Raw genomic sequence first — 8,195 nt, forward strand, 5'->3', positions numbered from 1 at the left:
GTACCTCTGAAAAAATATTTGGGCTTCTAGCAGTGTGTGGGACTTGTTCTATTAGTCCATCTATACTGACCTCCATCAGGTTGCAAACTGAATATATTTTTTTCTGCATCTACCTCTGGAAAAATATTGGGCTTCTAGCTGTGTGTGGGTCTTGTTCTATTAATCCATCTATACTGACCTCCATCAGGTTGCAAACTGAATATATTTTTTTCTGCATCTACATCTGAAAAAATATTTGGCCTTCTAGTAGTGTGTCGGACTTTCTCTATTAGTCCATCTATACTGACCTCCATCAGGTTGCAAATTAAAACTAATTTTTATCTGCATCTACAGTACCTCTGAAAAAATATTTGGGCTTCTAGCAGTGTGTGGGACTTGTTCTATTAGTCCATCTATACTGACCTCCATCAGGTTGCAAACTGAATATATTTTTTTCTGCATCTACCTCTGAAAAAATATTGGGCTTCTAGCTGTGTGTGGGTCTTGTTCTATTAATCCATCTATACTGACCTCCATCAGGTTGCAAACTGAATATATTTTTTTCTGCATCTACCTCTGAAAAAATATTTGGCTTTCTAGTAGTGTGTCGGACTTTCTCTATTAGTCCATCTATACTGACCTCCATCAGGTTGCAAATTAAAACTAATTTTTATCTGCATCTACAGTACCTCTGAAAAAATATTTGGGCTTCTAGCAGTGTGTGGGACTTGTCCTATTAGTCCATCTATACTGACCTCCATCAGGTTGCAAACTGAATATATTTTTTTCTGCATCTAATTCTGAAAAAATATTGGGCTTCTAGCTGTGTGTGGGTCTTGTTCTATTAATCCATCTATACTGACCTCCATCAGGTTGCAAACTGAATATATTTTTTTCTGCATCTACCTCTGAAAAAATATTTGGCCTTCTAGTAGTGTGTCGGACTTTCTCTATTAGTCCATCTATACTGACCTCCATCAGGTTGCAAACTGAATATAATTTTTTTCTGCATCTAGCTCTGAAAAAATATTTGGCCTTCTAGTAGTGTGTCGGACTTTCTCTATTAGTCCATCTATACTGACCTCCATCAGGTTGCAAATTAAAACTAATTTTTATCTGCATCTACAGTACCTCTGAAAAAATAATTGGGCTTCTAGCAGTGTGTGGGACTTGTTCTATTAGTCCATCTATCCTGACCTCCATCAGGTTGCAAACTGAATATATTTTTTTCTGCATCTACCTCTGAAAAAATATTGGGCTTCTAGCTGTGTGCGGGTCTTGTTCTATTAATCCATCTATACTGACCTCCATCAGGTTGCAAACTGAGTATAATTTTTTTCTGCATCTAGCTCTGAAAAAATATTTGGCCTTCTAGTAGTGTGTCGGACTTTCTCTATTAGTCCATCTATACTGACCTCCATCAGGTTGCAAATTAAAACTAATTTTTATCTGCATCTACAGTACCTCTGAAAAAATATTTGGGCTTCTAGCTGTGTGTGGGACTTGTTGTATTAGTCCACCTATACTGACCTCCATCAGGTTGCAAACTGAATATATTTTTTTCTGCATCTACCTCTGAAAAAATATTTGTCCTTCTAGTAGTGTGTCGGACTTTCTCTATTAGTCCATCTATACTGACCTCCATCAGGTTGCAAATTAAAAATAATTTTTATCTGCATCTACAGTACCTCTGAAAAAATATTTGGGCTTCTAGCTGTGTGCGGGACTTGTTGTATTAGTCCATCTATACTGACCTCCATCAGGTTGCAAACTGAATATATTTTTTTCTGCATCTACCTCTGAAAAAATATTTGGCCTTCTAGTAGTGTGACGGACTTTCTCTATTAGTCCATCTATACTGACCTCCATCAGGTTGCAAATTAAAACTAATTTTTATCTGCATCTACAGTACCTCTGAAAAAATATTTGGGCTTCTAGCAGTGTGTGGGACTTGATCTATTAGTCCATCTATACTGACCTCCATCAGGTTGCAAACTGAATATATTTTTTTCTGCATCTACCTCTGAAAAAATATTGGGCTTCTAGCTGTGTGTGGGTCTTGTTCTATTAATCCATCTATACTGACCTCAATCAGGTTGCAAACTGAGTATAATTTTTTTCTGCATCTAGCTCTGAAAAAATATTTGGCCTTCTAGTAGTGTGTCGGACTTTCTCTATTAGTCCATCTATACTGACCTCCATCAGGTTGCAAATTAAAACTAATTTTTATCTGCATCTACAGTACCTCTGAAAAAATATTTGGGCTTCTAGCTGTGTGTGGGACTTGTTGTATTAGTCCACCTATACTGACCTCCATCAGGTTGCAAACTGAATATATTTTTTTCTGCATCTACCTCTGAAAAAATATTTGGCCTTCTAGTAGTGTGTCGGACTTTCTCTATTAGTCCATCTATACTGACCTCCATCAGGTTGCAAATTAAAAATAATTTTTATCTGCATCTACAGTACCTCTGAAAAAATATTTGGGCTTCTAGCTGTGTGCGGGACTTGTTGTATTAGCCCATCTATACTGACCTCCATCAGGTTGCAAACTGAATATATTTTTTTCTGCATCTACCTCTGAAAAAATATTTGGCCTTCTAGTAGTGTGTCGGACTTTCTCTATTAGTCCATCTATACTGACCTCCATCAGGTTGCAAATTAAAAGTAATTTTTATCTGCATCTACAGTACCTCTGAAAAAATATTTGGGCTTCTAGCAGTGTGTGGGACTTGTTCTATTAGTCCATCTATACTGACCTCCATCAGGTTGCAAACTGAATATAGCTTTTTCTGCATCAACCTCTGAAAAAATATTGGGCTTCTAGCTGTGTGTGGGTCTTGTTCTATTAATCCATCTATACTGACCTCCATCAGGTTGCAAACTGAATATATTTTTTTCTGCATCTACCTCTGAAAAAATATTTGGCCTTCTAGTAGTGTGTCGGACTTTCTCTATTAGTCCATCTATACTGACCTCCATCAGGTTGCAAACTGAATATAATTTTTTTCTGCATCTAGATCTGAAAAAATATTTGGCCTTCTAGTAGTGTGTCGGACTTTCTCTATTAGTCCATCTATACTGACCTCCATCAGGTTGCAAATTAAAACTAATTTTTATCTGCATCTACAGTACCTCTGAAAAAATAATTGGGCTTCTAGCAGTGTGTGGGACTTGTTCTATTAGTCCATCTATACTGACCTCCATCAGGTTGCAAACTGAATATATTTTTTTCTGCATCTACCTCTGAAAAAATATTGGGCTTCTAGCTGTGTGTGGGTCTTGTTCTACTAATCCATCTATACTGACCTCCATCAGGTTGCAAACTGAGTATAATTTTTTTCTGCATCTAGCTCTGAAAAAATATTTGGCCTTCTAGTAGTGTGTCGGACTTTCTCTATTAGTCCATCTATACTGATCTCCATCAGGTTGCAAATTAAAACTAATTTTTATCTGCATCTACAGTACCTCTGAAAAAATATTTGGGCTTCTAGCTGTGTGTGGGACTTGTTGTATTAGTCCACCTATACTGACCTCCATCAGGTTGCAAACTGAATATATTTTTTTCTGCATCTACCTCTGAAAAAATATTTGGCCTTCTAGTAGTGTGTCGGACTTTCTCTATTAGTCCATCTATACTGACCTCCATCAGGTTGCAAATTAAAAATAATTTTTATCTGCATCTACAGTACCTCTGAAAAAATATTTGTGCTTCTAGCTGTGTGCGGGACTTGTTGTATTAGTCCATCTATACTGACCTCCATCAGGTTGCAAACTGAATATATTTTTTTCTGCATCTACCTCTGAAAAAATATTTGGCCTTCTAGTAGTGTGTCGGACTTTCTCTATTAGTCCATCTATACTGACCTCCATCAGGTTGCAAATTAAAACTAATTTTTATCTGCATCTACAGTACCTCTGAAAAAATATTTGGGCTTCTAGCAGTGTGTGGGACTTGTTCTATTAGTCCATCTATACTGACCTCCATCAGGTTGCAAACTGAATATAGCTTTTTCTGCATCAACCTCTGAAAAAATATTGGGCTTCTAGCTGTGTGTGGGTCTTGTTCTATTAATCCATCTATACTGACCTCCATCAGGTTGCAAACTGAATATATTTTTTTCTGCATCTACCTCTGAAAAAATATTTGGCCTTCTAGTAGTGTGTCGGACTTTCTCTATTAGTCCATCTATACTGACCTCCATCAGGTTGCAAACTGAATATAATTTTTTTCTGCATCTAGCTCTGAAAAAATATTTGGCCTTCTAGTAGTGTGTCGGACTTTCTCTATTAGTCCATCTATACTGACCTCCATCAGGTTGCAAATTAAAACTAATTTTTATCTGCATCTACAGTACCTCTGAAAAAATAATTGGGCTTCTAGCAGTGTGTGGGACTTGTTCTATTAGTCCATCTATACTGACCTCCATCAGGTTGCAAACTGAATATATTTTTTTCTGCATCTACCTCTGAAAAAATATTGGGCTTCTAGCTGTGTGTGGGTCTTGTTCTACTAATCCATCTATACTGACCTCCATCAGGTTGCAAACTGAGTATAATTTTTTTCTGCATCTAGCTCTGAAAAAATATTTGGCCTTCTAGTAGTGTGTCGGACTTTCTCTATTAGTCCATCTATACTGATCTCCATCAGGTTGCAAATTAAAACTAATTTTTATCTGCATCTACAGTACCTCTGAAAAAATATTTGGGCTTCTAGCTGTGTGTGGGACTTGTTGTATTAGTCCACCTATACTGACCTCCATCAGGTTGCAAACTGAATATATTTTTTTCTGCATCTACCTCTGAAAAAATATTTGGCCTTCTAGTAGTGTGTCGGACTTTCTCTATTAGTTCATCTATACTGACCTCCATCAGGTTGCAAATTAAAAATAATTTTTATCTGCATCTACAGTACCTCTGAAAAAATATTTGGGCTTCTAGCTGTGTGCGGGACTTGTTGTATTAGTCCATCTATACTGACCTCCATCAGGTTGCAAACTGAATATATTTTTTTCTGCATCTACCTCTGAAAAAATATTTGGCCTTCTAGTAGTGTGTCGGACTTTCTCTATTAGTCCATCTATACTGACCTCCATCAGGTTGCAAATTAAAACTAATTTTTATCTGCATCTACAGTACCTCTGAAAAAATATTTGGGCTTCTAGCAGTGTGTGGGAATTGTTCTATTAGTCCATCTATACTGACCTCCATCAGGTTGCAAACTGAATATATTTTTTTCTGCATCTACCTCTGAAAAAATATTGGGCTTCTAGCTGTGTGTGGGTCTTGTTCTATTAATCCATCTATTCTGACCTCAATCAGGTTGCAAACTGAGTATAATTTTTTTCTACATCTAGCTCTGAAAAAATATTTGGCCTTCTAGTAGTGTGTCGGACTTTCTCTATTAGTCCATCTATACTGACCTCCATCAGGTTGCAAATTAAAACTAATTTTTATCTGCATCTACAGTACCTCTGAAAAAATATTTGGGCTTCTAGCTGTGTGTGGGACTTGTTGTATTAGTCCACCTATACTGACCTCCATCAGGTTGCAAACTGAATATATTTTTTTCTGCATCTACCTCTGAAAAAATATTTGGCCTTCTAGTAGTGTGTCGGACTTTCTCTATTAGTCCATCTATACTGACCTCCATCAGGTTGCAAATTAAAAATAATTTTTATCTGCATCTACAGTACCTCTGAAAAAATATTTGGGCTTCTAGCTGTGTGCGGGACTTGTTGTATTAGTCCATCTATACTGACCTCCATCAGGTTGCAAACTGAATATATTTTTTTCTGCATCTACCTCTGAAAAAATATTTGGCCTTCTAGTAGTGTGTCGGACTTTCTCTATTAGTCCATCTATACTGACCTCCATCAGGTTGCAAATTAAAACTAATTTTTATCTGCATCTACAGTACCTCTGAAAAAATATTTGGGCTTCTAGCAGTGTGTGGGACTTGTTCTATTAGTCCATCTATACTGACCTCCATCAGGTTGCAAACTGAATATATTTTTTTCTGCATCTACCTCTGAAAAAATATTGGGCTTCTAGCTGTGTGTGGGTCTTGTTCTATTAATACATCTATACTGACCTCCATCAGGTTGCAAACTGAATATATTTTTTTCTGCATCTACCTCTGAAAAAATATTTGGCCTTCTAGTAGTGTGTCGGACTTTCTCTATTAGTCCATCTATACTGACCTCCATCAGGTTGCAAATTAAAACTAATTTTTATCTGCATCTACAGTACCTCTGAAAAAATATTTGGGCTTCTAGCAGTGTGTGGGACTTGTTCTATTAGTCCATCTATACTGACCTCCATCAGGTTGCAAACTGAATATAGTTTTTTCTGCATCAACCTCTGAAAAAATATTGGGCTTCTAGCTGTGTGTGGGTCTTGTTCTATTAATCCATCTATACTGACCTCCATCAGGTTGCAAACTGAATATATTTTTTTCTGCATCTACCTCTGAAAAAATATTTGGCCTTCTAGTAGTGTGTCGGACTTTCTCTAATAGTCCATCTATACTGACCTCCATCAGGTTGCAAATTCAAAATAATTTTTATCTGCATCTACAGTACCTCTGAAAAAATATTTGGGCTTCTAGCTGTGTGTGGGACTTGTTGTATTAGTCCATCTATACTGACCTCCATCAGGTTGCAAACTGAATATATTTTTTTCTGCATCTACCTCTGAAAAAATATTTGGCCTTCTAGTAGTGTGTCGGACTTTCTCTATTAGTCCATCTATACTGACCTGCATCAGGTTGCAAATTAAAAATAATTTTTATCTGCATCTACAGTACCTCTGAAAAAATATTTGGGCTTCTAGCTGTGTGCGGGACTTGTTGTATTAGTCCATCTATACTGACCTCCATCAGGTTGCAAACTGAATATATTTTTTTCTGCATCTACCTCTGAAAAAATATTTGGCCTTCTAGTAGTGTGTCGGACTTTCTCTATTAGTCCATCTATACTGACCTCCATCAGGTTGCAAATTAAAACTAATTTTTATCTGCATCTACAGTACCTCTGAAAAAATATTTGGGCTTCTAGCAGTGTGTGGGACTTGTTCTATTAGTCCATCTATACTGACCTCCATCAGGTTGCAAACTGAATATATTTTTTTCTGCATCTACCTCTGAAAAAATATTGGGCTTCTAGCTGTGTGTGGGTCTTGTTCTATTAATCCATCTATACTGACCTCCATCAGGTTGCAAACTGAATATATTTTTTTCTGCATCTACCTCTGAAAAAATATTTGGCCTTCTAGTAGTGTGTCGGACTTTCTCTATTAGTCCATCTATACTGACCTCCATCAGGTTGCAAATTCAAAATAATTTTTTTCTGCATCTAACCCAGCCAATAGTTTTGGCCTAATACCACAGTTTGGCCACTCAGCTCTGCTCGGTTACCATCCATTGTTTTTTTGTGCAAACAACTCCAGAGTTGTGAATTAGTTAACCACCAAAATGAGTAGAAAAAGGCCTGCTGCTGGTGGAAAGGGGAATAGGCGTGTTGGGAAGGGGAAAAAAGGTTGTGTCCGTGGGGTAGGTGTTAAAGCAACAGTAACATCTGCAGAAGAAAGACCATCTTCCAGCCAAACTAAAATGTCTACTTCTTTTAGCGGACAATGTGATAAGATCCCTTTCTTACGGCCACGCCAATCGCTACAAATTCCAGATGAGGCACAAAAACAGCAGGTGCTTCAACGGATATCAAGTGCTCCTTTAAGTGGGCTCTCCTCCACATCAACTTCAACATCACAAATACTCCAGTCCTCAAAGGTGTCACCCAAATCGCACTTGCTTCCTCACAGCTCCCAAATCTCCAGCTGCCCGTCTGAGTATGAGGTAGAACAGATGGTTGAGTCTGCAGAGCTGTTTACTCATACTATAGCCTGGGAATCAGAGGTCGACTCCAGCGCTTCTGTGAATCCAGACGAGGAAATGATCTGCACTGATGCCCAGAATCTTTATGAGTCGGATCAAGGACCAGACGCAGAAGGTTCTGACCATAATGTAAACCCTCATTCCCAAACTGTAACTCCTGTTGGTGGAGACAATGAGGAAGACGATGATAAGACTCAAATACCTGATTGGAGCGACAACTTTAGTTTTTTGTCAGGGCAGGAACAGGTTGGCTCTGAGGACGACGGGTGTGATAACGCACAGGGTGATGATGATGAGGTCGGAGATCCCACTTACTGTCAAC

This window comes from Phyllobates terribilis, unplaced genomic scaffold, assembly GCF_046119375.1.
Source record: "Phyllobates terribilis strain yellow unplaced genomic scaffold, ASM4611937v1 Scaffold_12__6_contigs__length_324123572, whole genome shotgun sequence".
Classification (NCBI taxonomy): Eukaryota; Metazoa; Chordata; class Amphibia; order Anura; family Dendrobatidae; genus Phyllobates; species Phyllobates terribilis.